Below are 12,859 nucleotides of genomic sequence, written 5' to 3'. Positions count from 1 at the left end.
GCAGCCATAAGGTTGATCAACTCACAATGTTGTTATTAAGATATATAATGTTCTCTGGGTTCTGCTCCCTTCACTCAGTATCAGATCCGGGAATTCATTCCATGCTTCTCTAGAGTCTGACATTTATGGTTTCTTACAGAGCAATAGTATTCTATAACTTTTACATCCCATAACTTGTTCAGCTATTCCCAATTGATGGGCATCCCCTTAATTTCCAATTCTTTGCCACTACAAAACTAGCTGCTATGAACATTTTGAAACATGTGGGACTTCTCCCATTTTTTTGTGATTTCTTCTGGATAAAGGCCTAGTACTTCTGGGTCAAAGGGTATAACTAGTTTTATTGCTCTTTGGGCACAGTTCCCTATTGCTTTCCAGAATGACTGGATCAGTTCACTACTCCACCAACAGTGCATTATTGTCCTAGTCTTCTCACAACCTCTCCTAACATTGATCATTTTCCCATTTTGTCTTCTTAGTCAATCTGGTAGATGTGAGGTGAAACCTCATAGTTGTTTTACTTTTAAGCCAAAAGTTCTTAACTGGGGTTTGTGAACTTAAAATTTTTTTTTGATATCTGAATTTCAATATATTTGGTTTCCTTTGCAATCCTATGTATTTTATTTTATTCATTAAAGAACTTTATTCTCAGTAATCCAAAGACTTCATCAGACTTCCAAAGGGGGTCCATGACATAGAAAAGGTTAAGAACCCCCAGACCTAACCCAGTTATATAGCTCCCCGCTCCAGTTAAGGGATGGAGAAGAAAATGCCACCTGGTCAGTTATCACAATATTTTAAAAACCTGAATAATTCAGCCCAATATTTTGGGGGCACTTCCATAGGTCACGAAAGAGAATCTTTTGTTTGATTCCTTTGCTACTTTTGCTGCTCTATCATTTCATTAAGTCTCACCATCAGCTTCAATTCAAGAAGAACAAACATTTTTCTAAGGTAAAAGGCACCAGTCAGATTTTCTACAGATGGTTCCTTCATCACCCTTTCCATTCCCCTCTCTGTTCCTCATGCTGACTGATTCTTCTTCCTTTCTAACTTTATTCTACACCATTCCACATTTTCCAACACTTTTCCCCTCAAATTCACACAGGATGTTCTTGAGGGACATTGGATGAATTAAGAAGACAGAGAAGGGGGTCTTTTGTAGTAGTTTAGTTGTTTCTCAGTAATGTCCTGTGACCCCATCTGGGCTTTTCCTGGCAAAGATGCTGGAATGGTTTGACATTTTCTTCTCCAGTTCATTTTACAGGCAAACTGTAAACTGAGGCAAACAGGGTGAAGTCTTATAAAATATTATACTTAGGGTAGCTAGATAGTTCAGTGGGTAGAGTACTGGCGCCAAAGTCATCCAGCCTCACATACTTACTAGCCAGTGTGACCCTGGGCAAGTCTTTTAATCTGATTATCTCAAACCCCAAAACAATTGTATTATTATTATTATTATTATTATTATTATTATTATTATTATTATTATTATTATTATTATTACATGAGCACATTGAGGGGACAATGGAGATTTTTCTAGTTGTATGAAAAATAGAAGGGAATAATGAGAGAAAACTCCCTGGAGGCTGGATGTAGGATCAGTAAGTAGTCAACTAAGGAAGGCTCAAAGCAAGAAAAAGAGTGGGGAGGGAAGGGAAAAGATGGGGAGGTTCTAAGATGGACCACAGGTAGAGGGGCTGTTGTCCATCTTCTTCTGATCTTCCTCCCAGCCCCCACCTAGAGAATTTTCTTTATGACATACTTGATGACCCAAGTTCCAGGCCCTATGATACAGAGCTGGAACCTTGCCTGGAATGGGACATTTTGTGCTAGAATCATTTATTGGTGCTTTACTTTGGAGAAGATGGATGCCAACAACATTTACTGTGTGACTTTGGGGTCACCTGGGATATACTTCATATGCTGCTGGAACAGATACCGACTATAAGGGGCATCGGCTTAGTCCTCTACTTGTGTGGCATCGGCTTAGTCCTTTACTTGTGTGGCATCATATTCTTCCTTATTTGTCTCTTTCACTTCTTAAAATGCCAATTTCTACCTGAATTTAGGATGAACAGCCATTTCAGTGAGGTAGGTCTCCTATGGAGACTATCTCTTTTCCCTTCTCCTTCAACTTTTCTTTCTGATAGTCTATCTTGATTATGACTCAAGTTGGCTTCTTAAGGTTCACAGCATCACCTCTTTTTTATTAATATTTCATTTGTTTTCCATTTATATACAATAGTAGTTTCTACCTATCATTTTTTGTAAGGTATTGAATTTTACAATTTTCTCTCCCCTTCCCTTCCCCCCCGAAGGCAATCTGATAATCTTTCCATTGTTTCCATGGTATACATTGATTGAAATTGAATGTGTTGAGAAATTATATCCTTGAGGAGAAAATGAAATATTAGTGATAGCAAAATTATGTAGTACATAGGATACTTTCTGTTTTAATTGAAGGTAACAGATTGTGGTCTTTGTTTAAACTCCAGAGTTCTTTCTCTGGATACAGATGGTATTCTCCATTATAGGCACTCTAAAATTGTCCCTGATTATTGTATTGATATCACGAATAAGTCCACTAAGGTTGGTCATCAACCCCATGTTGCTTTTATGGTGTACAATATTGTTCAGGTTCTGCTCATCTCACTCAGCATCAGTTCATGTAGATCCTTCCAGTCTTCTCTGAAATTCCATCCCTCCTGGTTTCTAATAGAACAATAATATTCCATCAGGTACACATACTACAATTTGTTCAGCCATTCCCTGAACTGATAGATCTTCCCTTGAATTCCAATTTTTTGATAATACAAACAGGACTGCTATGAATATTTTTGTACAAGTGATGGTTTTTACCCTTTTTCAAATTCTCTTCAGGGTATAGACTCAGTAGTGGTTTTGCTGGATCAAAGGGTATACACATTTTTATTTCCCTTTCAGCATAATTCCAGATTGTTCTCCAGAAAGGTTGGATGAGTTCACAGCTCCACCAACAATGTAATAGTGTCCCAGATTTCCCATATCTCTTCCAAAACTGATCATTTTCCTTTCTGGTCATATTGGCCAATTTGAGAGGTGTGAGATGGTAACTTAGAGATGCTTTAATTTGCATTTCTCTAATCAGTAATGAATTAAATCAATTTTTCATATGATTATGGATAGCTGTGATTTCCTCATCTGTAGTTTTCTTTTGCATATGCTTTGGCCCTTTGTCAATTGGGGAAAGACTTGTTGGGTTTTTTATATATAAATTTGACTGAGTTCTCTATATATTTTAGAAATGAGTCCTTTATCAAAAATACTAGTTGTGGTCGCACACTGGATAGAGCACCGGCCCTGGAGTCAGGGGTATCTGAGTTGAAATTCAACCTCAGACCTCAGACCCCATGTGCCTTTCAAAAAAGCAAACAAACAAAACAAAATCTAAAATAAAAAAAGAAATACTAGTTGCAAAAATTGTTTCTCCAGTGAGTACATTTTTCTTTTGGTCTTGGTTACAGTAGTTTTCTTTGTGCAAAAGCTTTTTAATTGAATGTAATCAATATTATGTTTTTTTTATATTTTTTGCAAGGCATTGGGGTTAAGTGGCTTGCCCAAGGCCACACAGTAGGTAATTATTAAGTGTCTAAGGCCAGATTTGAACTCAGGTACTCCTGACTCCAGTACCTGTCCTCTATCTACTGCACCACCTAGCTGCCCCCCCCCCATTTGTTTTTAATGATGCTCTCCATCTCTTCCTTAGTCTTAATCTGTTTCCCTTTCCATAGATCTGACACAAACTATTCCTTGATCTCCTAGTTTTTTCTCAGAATCACCTCTTAAAACTCTTTCGCCAAATTTACACAGACTCTCCTGGGTTACTTAGGATGAATTAAAGGGTCATGATCCTTTTAGAGTTAGAGCATGTGTCTGGTCATTTCCTGGCAAGTGACCTGGTATCCATTAAAGGGTCCATAAGTAAGGGCAAAATAAGGGCAAAAAGGGAACGATTCCCCAATAAGCTACTCTTCAAGGCTCAAATAAATTTTTGTTGTTAGTCCTTTTTTTTTTTGTTTTTTATTAGAAATGAGAAAAGAGAAGAGAGGACTTTGTCCTTGGGAAGTTCTGCATTTATCTGATGGGAGAGACTTCAACTTTGGAAATAGTGTTTTGACAGGTGCCATATAGGACTTTAGAACTTTCTTTTGGGGGAATAACTATAAATTTTACTTATTATTTTAAGTGATAATAATAGCTTTTGTTTTCCTATTTTTTGAATATACCTCTCCCCTTGGTTCCTCCCTTATAAACCTTCCCTTGTTACAACAGTTAATATATATAGACAAAGAATATCATAAAATCCAACAAATAATATCTGACATAATATACAACCTTCAATACTCAGTCTTGTATAGAATGAGGGGCCAAACTTGGTCCTTATAATCGTTCAATATGTAAGTTTTGCTTTCTTTTTGAGAGAGTTCTTTTTGAGAGACTTCTTGCTGATGCAAAGGAAACAAATTAAAGAAAAAATAAAGAATTAAACAGGAAGGTCTAATTTTTTTAAGTGAAAAGGAAATGCAAAATAACCTTTAACTACTTTTTTTCAAATAAAGGCAGAGAAGGAACCTAAAACTGTTGGAAGCAGAAGAAGCAATAAATGAATTCTACAAGAAGAACGAGCAGGATAGAGAGAGAGAACACACAGGACAAAGGAAGTCAATCTGACAGAGAAACGAATTATGTTTCTTGAAGTAACACTGTCATCTTCTGTTCTTTTATAAGATTCTTGCTAAACTTTTGAAGCCTTTTAAAATCATACATAGATTATCAAGGAAGATATTTTCTTGGTATTTGCTCTCAAACAGATGTGACAAATGCAGTAGAGAAGGCATGACTGTGGTGGATGGTCACCTGGACAGCCGAAGCTGAGTTTCAGCAGGAATGAAATTAAAGTAAGGACTTGATTTGACACACAGAGCCGAAGTTCTCTATCCCTCAACAGGGGACAGGTGGGCAGTAGAGCCCCAGGTTGCTCCAGAGATGAATGTGGTTGAAGATTAGTATGGCAATTAGCCTTGTAAAAAGAGGGGCTAAGGAAAGGATAGAATCATGTGAAAATATGTTCTAAATCACTTATATCAATAGAAGCACACATATAACCCCTAAGATAACATCCTATATAAATTTTCCCAGATAACAAAAATAAAAAAAGGAAAGTCAATGTTGGAGATATTGTTGGAAGCTGAAGCACATTATTTCATTGTTGGTGGAACTCTTGACTTCAGTCACCTAAGAAATTAATTTGGAATTAGTTTATAGAAGCAGCTAATCTTCATCCCTTTGACTCAATGGTTCTACTATTAGTGTGCATATGCCTACTCTTTATCACTCCTTTTCCCCCTTCACCCAGAAAGGAAACCGGGACTATAAATAGTGATGGACAAAGGCTGAACCAACAAGAACATGAATGTAATGGATTGTGGATAGCATAAAATTTGAGATTTGAAGAAAAATAGGAAGATCCATATGAATTGATGCAAAGCAAAATAAGCAGGGACAAGAGAATGGTCACAAAAAGGATGTAGAATTTGCAGTAACCGAAAAAACTCATGAAGATCTTATAGACAGATCTTGCTTTCTGGGTCATTACAAGGAGACAGGAGAACTATTAGGGCAGTATGCTGTATCCACTGCTAAATGTGGTCACTAAATTGGATATTTCCACTTCTCTTTGTTATTGAATTTGGGACTGTGTGTGGTGGGGGTGGGGGTGGGATGAGAATTAAAATGCCTGATTAGAACATTTTGCTTCTAAATAGAGTGGTTCCTGGGAGAACACATTACAGTGACCCAGGTATGAAGTGATGAGGACCTTGGTATTGGTCATGAGACATGAAGTGGAGTAAAAATGAATGTGATAATAGGTTTTGGGAGACATAGATAAATGCATAAATAATCCCTGAGAATGTCATTTAATTTTTCTGAATCTCCTATTCTTCATCAGTAAAATGGGCGGTTGGATTAGTTGATCTTGAAGATCCTTTCCATCTTTTACTCCATTAACCCAAGGACTTTTCAGGCAGGGAAAGGGGAGGGAGTGGTAGTTAGGTATACTTTCCTCACCTTATAGCTTGCAAGTTCCCTTACTCTTGTTTATTGTTTTCTGAGGCTCAGACTATCAAGTCCTTTGAGTATATTTTTATTTGAAGCATGAACTGGTGTGTATATTTTATAACAATAGCTAGCATTTACAGAGTGCTTTAAGTTTGCAAAATGCTTATACCTATGAATATCTCTGGAAGTCAAAAGATTTATCAGAGAATTCCAAACAGGAAGGTGTTTGATTACATGCTTTTCAGAAGGAGTTGTTGGTGATTGGATGACCCAGGGCTCAAGTCAAGGATTCCTTTCCAACCACCCAGCCTTCTTAGTGCTAAGTCTAATTCTTTTTCATGCACAGGAGCCTGTGAGTAGAATTAGTTTGGGAGATTGGGGCTTTGGAGGGCAGAGGTTTTGGTTTTAGATGAGACTTCTGTAACTATCGAAACACATAAGATTTCCAACCCCTTCCTCATTTTTGTCTTTCAGTGTAATAGACCACAGAGCAGAGAATCTACAGAGAGAGGTAAGGTCCTATGCTTTCTGTCCTGAGCTTCTTAGGGACTGGGTCATCAAATAGTGAGCTCCATCCCTTTGAGGTTCTACCCCTTCCCACCTCATCCCCCAATCTCTCCCTCAGGTCTACTCCATCTTATCTCTAGCCCTACCCCATGTTCATCCCAATGCCATTCTTTTCTTCCCTACTATCCTCACCCCCATTTCTCTCCTTATCCTCATCCCCATGCCCATATCAATTTTGATTTCCATCTTGATCCCAGTCACAGAGTATGAGAATCAGAATGGATATCAGAGGCTACCTAGTTCAACGCTGTACAAGAATCTCCTTTACCACATAAGCAACAAGTAGTGATAAAGATTTTACATGAAACCTAGTGAAGGGAAATTTAAGAATCCCAAGGTAGTCAATTCCAGTTTAATTGTTAGGAAGTTCTATCTCATATCAAGCTTAAATCTACTATAGTATATCCATCTACCCATTGCTCCTGGTTCTGTCCTGAGGCCAAACAAAGGTTTATTTCATTCATAAGAAAACCTTTCAGACAAGATAGTTTGTATGTCCTCTGAAAATATTTTCTCTCCTTCAGACTGTGTCAGTCTGAAAGATAGGAGAAAGACAGTCCATGCTCTTAAGGAATTCAAGGTAGACAACAAATAACTACATATAAATGAAATCTATAGAGGATAAATTGAACATCATCTTAGAGGGAAGACACCCATGATCTTGAGGTTCTTCTTTAGTTTATTATCAATGACCCTCCAAAAATGCATCCCCTAGAATTGAATACCATATGACTATGGTGTGACACAAATGGACCTATCTCCTCCTCGATTCTGGTCAGTATGATTCTCTCAATGGAAACAAGTTTGAAATTACCCCTTTGGCAGCTATATCCTACCATTGACTTTTCTTTTTCCTCCTTCCTCCTCCTCTTCCTCCTTATTTTCACTTTTTGTTCTTGTTATTGTTGTTAAAAATCATCCATAAATAAAATGTTGATCGAATGAATAAAGCCATCAAAAAAATAATGGGTTTCCATTAAATAAGTCTGTTTTATATGTCCATTGTAGTATCTGTCATCTACATCTATTCTTTTTCTTTCTTGTCTTCTCCCTTACCATTGTCTATAATGAAGTTGGACAAACATTGATTTCATCTGAACTTTTGGGGCAGGATGATAGGTTTGGTTGGGTTTACTCTTCAGTAATAATGCCACTACTAAATCAGAGCCGATACATTTAGAAATCATTGATTTCCAATTTTTTATGAGAGATCCACCATGGTCTTGTGGCTCTGGAGTTAAAAATAAATGGGTAACATTTTTGAATAAAGTAGAAAACAATTCTCAGATTCAAGAAGTGGAGGGGAGCACAAGTCTAATCTTCAAACTCGGAACTACTCTCCTCACATCACCATTTAAAAAGAATCAAGACATTCGAGAGATTGATGGAACCTCAATGATTATCTACTCCAAACTTTTTATTTCATGGTTGAGGAAACTGAGACCTACAGAAGTAAGGGGATCTAGTAGTAAAACTGAAACTAGAAATAGATTTTCCAACTCACTTCCAGTCCACCAGGAATGTTTCTCATAGCACTCCCAGCCTTATTTTTTTACCTGTTGAATATCTGTCATTTTTCTCAGATCTTTTTCAAATGAACTTCCATCTAGTCATGCAGCTTGTATTTATGATGTTTATTATTTGAACCCATGTATATGAATTTGCATTTATTCTTATTAAATTTCACTCCATTACTTTTGGTTCAGTAGTCTAGCCTGCTGAGATCCTTTTGGCTTTTAGCTTGTTTATATTGTGTATTAGTGATCTCTTCTAATTTTGTCTATAAATTAAAGACATCTATAAATTAAATACACATGCCCTCTAGGTCTTTATTTAAATCAGTCTTAAAATTGCTAAGCAAAACAGGACCAAACACAAATCCCTGGAACACTCCATGAAACTTCCCATAGGCACTTAGGTAGTACAGGGAATATAAGGAGTAAGGAAGACCTGAATTCAAATTCAGCCTCAGATACTCAAATAGCTGTTTTGCTGTGTAGGCAAGTCCCTCAACCTTTATTTGCTTCAGTTTCTTCAAATGTAAAATGAGGACAATAACCACACCTACTTCTCAGATCTTTGTATCAAATGAGATACTTGTAAAGTATTTGTTTAGCATAATATTTGGTCCAAGGTAGGTACTTAATTAAGGTTTATTCTCTTCTCCCCTTCTCCTCTTCCCCTCCCTCCTGAGTTGATTCTTTGGGGGCAGTCAAGCCACAAAACAACATCTTTTTATCCTGTCCCCAAGAAAAGCATAAGTATGGTTCAACAATGTTATTAAAGTCGTCGTCTTTGGAAAAAAAATGAACTTAATCTGATATAATCTATTCTTGGTCAAGCTATTCTCACTTGTTGCTATCTCTGTTTCCTATTTTCTATGTCTATTAACCAGTCTTTTAATAATACATTCTAGAATTTTTCCAGGAATCCAAAACAAGCTCACTGGTTGATAGCTTGCAAACTCTATTCTGTTTATTCGCTTTTTTAGAAAGTCAGGCCATTTGCCTTCTTCCACTTCCTTGGTCATACTTCCATTTTCCATGCTTACTTTTATGTGTGTGTTTGTGTGTGTGTGTGTGTGTGTGTGTGTGTGTGTGTGTGACAACAGGATTAAGTGAGTTGCCCAAGGTCACAGAGCCAGTAAATATCTAGTGTCTGAAGTCACTTTTGAGCTCAGGTCCTCTTGACTCCAGGGCCAGTGCTCTAACTACTGCTCCACCTGGTTGCTCCTTCCTCATGCTTATTCTTTAAAAGAAAATATCATTTATTTTTTACATCACTATCATTTCCCTATGACTTCCCTCTCTCACCATGGAACCACTCCCATTACAAATCATAATTAAGCAAAATAAACACATGAACAGTATCTAATTGTATATTCTTCCTTTCACATTAATAGTTCATTAAAAATAGGTAGGGATCCGTCCCCATCAATTTTTCTAAGTTGTTCATTGCACTGAGCATAATTCTTTTGTCTTTTAATGTTGGTTGCCTTTGTCCTGTAATTAAGACTTCATGTTCCTAGCTGTGTGACCTTGGGCTAGTCACTTAACCCTATTGCCTTGAATGAAAACAATTTTTTTAAAAAAAGACTTCATGTTAACTCACCATGGTTTTATATACTTTGCATTATTTTATATGAATCTCCCCCAATTTCCTTGAATTTTTTTCTGTTCATTATTTCTTATGGCACAATTATATTTCATTATATTTTATATCACAATTTGTTCAGGCATTCCCCATTGATTGGGCACTGGGTGGTATGATAGGCTACTAAGGGACGTGGTAGATATAGCACTAGAGTGTCAGTCAGGTCAAAAAGGACCTGAGTTCAAATTCCACCTCAGATACCACAAGCAAATCACTTCATCTCTGTTTGTATTGGTTTAATTATCTATAAAATATGGTGGTTATATTCAATGGCTTCTAAAGTCACCTCCAGCTGTAAATCTATATATTATGAAAAATGTAGGCATAAATGTTTTCTTTTTTGGCAAGTCAGTGGGGTTAAGTGACTTGCCCAAGGTCATATGGCTAGGTAATTATTTAGTGTCTGGGGAAGAATTTGAACTCAGGTCCTCCTGACTCCTGGGCTGGTACTCTAGCCACTGCCCCACCTAACTGCCCTAGTCATAACTATTTTGGTAAAAATTGGAATCTTTTCTCTTGACTTTCTTGTGTTGTTATTTCGAAATGGTATTTTGGTATCAAAGCATCCATGATCTATCTTTCTTTTTGATTTTTTGCAAGGCAGTAGAATCAAGAGACCTACCCAAGTTTAACACAGCTACGTAACTTTTTTAAGTGTCTGAGGCTGGATTTGAACTCAGGTCCTCCTGATTCCAGGGCTGGTGCTCTATCCATCAAGCCACCTAATTGCCCGTTTCCATGATCTTTCATAGATCACTCACAGTTGTCCAGCAATAATATTGTCTAATTCTCAGTAAAGTTGCATGTATTGAATCCTATATACTGTTTAGGAGGTACAAGGGATAGATGTCTGGAAGACTTAAGATCAGAACTAGCTTCAAACATTTACTAAGTATTTGACCCTGGACAAGTCACTTATGTCCTTTCTACAAGAGTTTTCTCATCTATAAAATGAAGTTAATAGCACTCACTTACCAGGGTTGTTGTGAGGATAAAAAATGAGGTAATATATTCAATCATTTTGCAAACCTTAAAGTACTATGTAAATATAGACTATTAAATTAATTTTAGTCATTTACAAAATTCCGTACTTTCCTGACCCAAAGTCTAGAACAGAAAGCATAAGTGAAGGGAGAGGAGGCAGTCGTACTGCTGTTGTGGGCAATTACAGGAACTTTTTATGACTTTTTTAGTTTTTTGAATTCCTTGGACAGTCTGCTGAAATCCAAAGATTCTTCCTCAGAATAATGGATTTAAATGCATTAAATAAAAATAAATTGGATTTTAATTTTTTTTCTCATCTCAAGTTCATGGACTCCTTGAAATCTATCCATGGACCTCTTGGATTGAATTCCTGCTTAATGCTGAAGTACCTGTTCCTTACAGTAGGAAAGATGCTTTTCAAGGACCTGAATGGATCATGGTCTCTCAGTGCTTTAGCTCATGTTTTTGTCTCAGTTTGAGTCAGTTTAAAAAAAATGTAAAACCATAGTTATATAGCATTTCATACGTTATTAATAAATGATTTCTATTTGCCTTCTTTTTGAGATGCCTGTCTCTCAACTTCTCATTGTCCTCAAAGTAAACTCCAATATATATATATTAAATATTACTGTATTTATTACAGGAAATCAAGATGAAAAAGATAAAATGTGGAAACTTTGATTGGCTGAGTCCTTTTGTGTGTTTTTTTTTTAAAAAGCTCTTCAATTTTCACTCACAGTGGCAGCCTTTGAGTAAGGTTGGACTTCTCAATTTCATATTTGTCAAGGTAACAGCGGCACTAAGGGCCATTTATGGAGGAGAGTCATCTAGCATTCCCTTCCTCTCTATACTATTAAGCATTCCTTAACTCACCCCCTATGCCCCAAGGATTTCTGATCCTAAGTAGCCAGGAAAAATGGCCTTATTCCATGGTGACAGGCAACCCCACTCCCCCCCTCTGTCAAGGCAATTCCTACTTCCTGGCCAAATGCCTTGTGATGTCATTCACTGCAAAGTCTCAGACCTCTCTTGCATTCCACTATATTTATTTGACCTTGGACAGAACAAACCAATGCTTGTGGGCTCACTAATCATATTGCATTTTGGGGATATGATTGGTAGTGCTACCTTCCTCTCCATAGCAATGCTTTCTGTGAGCAGAGCCCAGGGACTAGGAGTTAAATAAAGAAGTTGAATTAGATGATCTTTGAGGTTCCTTAAAGCTCTATATAATCTGTGTTCTTTTGTCTCCTTTTATGAATGTTTTGAAAAGACAGTCTCTCTAAAATCTAAAATTATGTCAAATTATGCTTAGCCATTTCTCTTTTCTATACATTCTTAGGTGGAGTGGCAATTTCTGCCCACAGTTCCTATTCTTCTTCAGCAACTTCACACAGTGGTGAGAATTTGTGGGAACACAGGCTATTTTAATGGACTACCACCTGGACAGTCTCAGGAGCTGGCATACTGACCTGAGAGATAAGGTGTGCCGGAATCCTTGGGAGCTGGACATTCCGCCCCATAGACCAAGGGCAGTAGACACAACTGTGTTTTACCACCTCGCCTCTAACATACCCCCTTTTCCTGTAATGCAAGACACTGCACATATACATTGCTTTATTCCCCCCATTACCTCATTATTTTTTGTTCTACCCTGGAAGACCTAACAGTATATATGTAACAGCTGAACAGTAATACAATTGAGCTGGAGGCATAAAGCAGTAGTGGCTTGACTCCTTATTTTCAGCTCCCCTCCTGGAGGGAGGTCGCCACTGTGGGCCCCAAGGAAGCAAGCCAAAATAAATGGTGTCGAAACTTGGGATCCCTCCATTCTCAAGGATGCTTCAGGATTTGCATTCGTCCTTGCTGGCTAATGTAAGTTTCCCATACAGACCGGTCTCTCCATGGTCCCCTGGCCCCAGCAGCCCCACGGCTTCTAGAGCCCCCTGTACTCCCTTATCCTAATGGGGAATCTTCCCCCCTTCTTTCCAAGATACGCAAATGCGGGTTCTTAAACAACTCCTAAGTTCCCGTCACCTGAAATGCTCTGAAA

General features: G+C 37.5%; 1 long non-coding RNA gene across 1 annotated transcript; it reads left to right on the top strand.

The window, feature by feature from the left end:
• Positions 1-4,694: 4,694 nt before the first annotated feature.
• LOC141494731 (uncharacterized) lies at positions 4,695-12,565 on the top strand. The gene is made up of 3 exons (XR_012470552.1): positions 4,695-4,997; positions 6,577-6,613; positions 12,149-12,565. It is a non-coding gene; the product is annotated as an uncharacterized LOC141494731 (long non-coding RNA).
• Positions 12,566-12,859: the final 294 nt, after the last annotated feature.

The sequence above is a fragment of the Macrotis lagotis genome, chromosome 8, assembly GCF_037893015.1.
Source record: "Macrotis lagotis isolate mMagLag1 chromosome 8, bilby.v1.9.chrom.fasta, whole genome shotgun sequence".
Classification (NCBI taxonomy): domain Eukaryota; kingdom Metazoa; phylum Chordata; class Mammalia; order Peramelemorphia; family Peramelidae; genus Macrotis; species Macrotis lagotis.
Note: the sequence above shows the minus strand (reverse complement) of the source record. Positions and strands in the feature narration are given on the sequence as shown.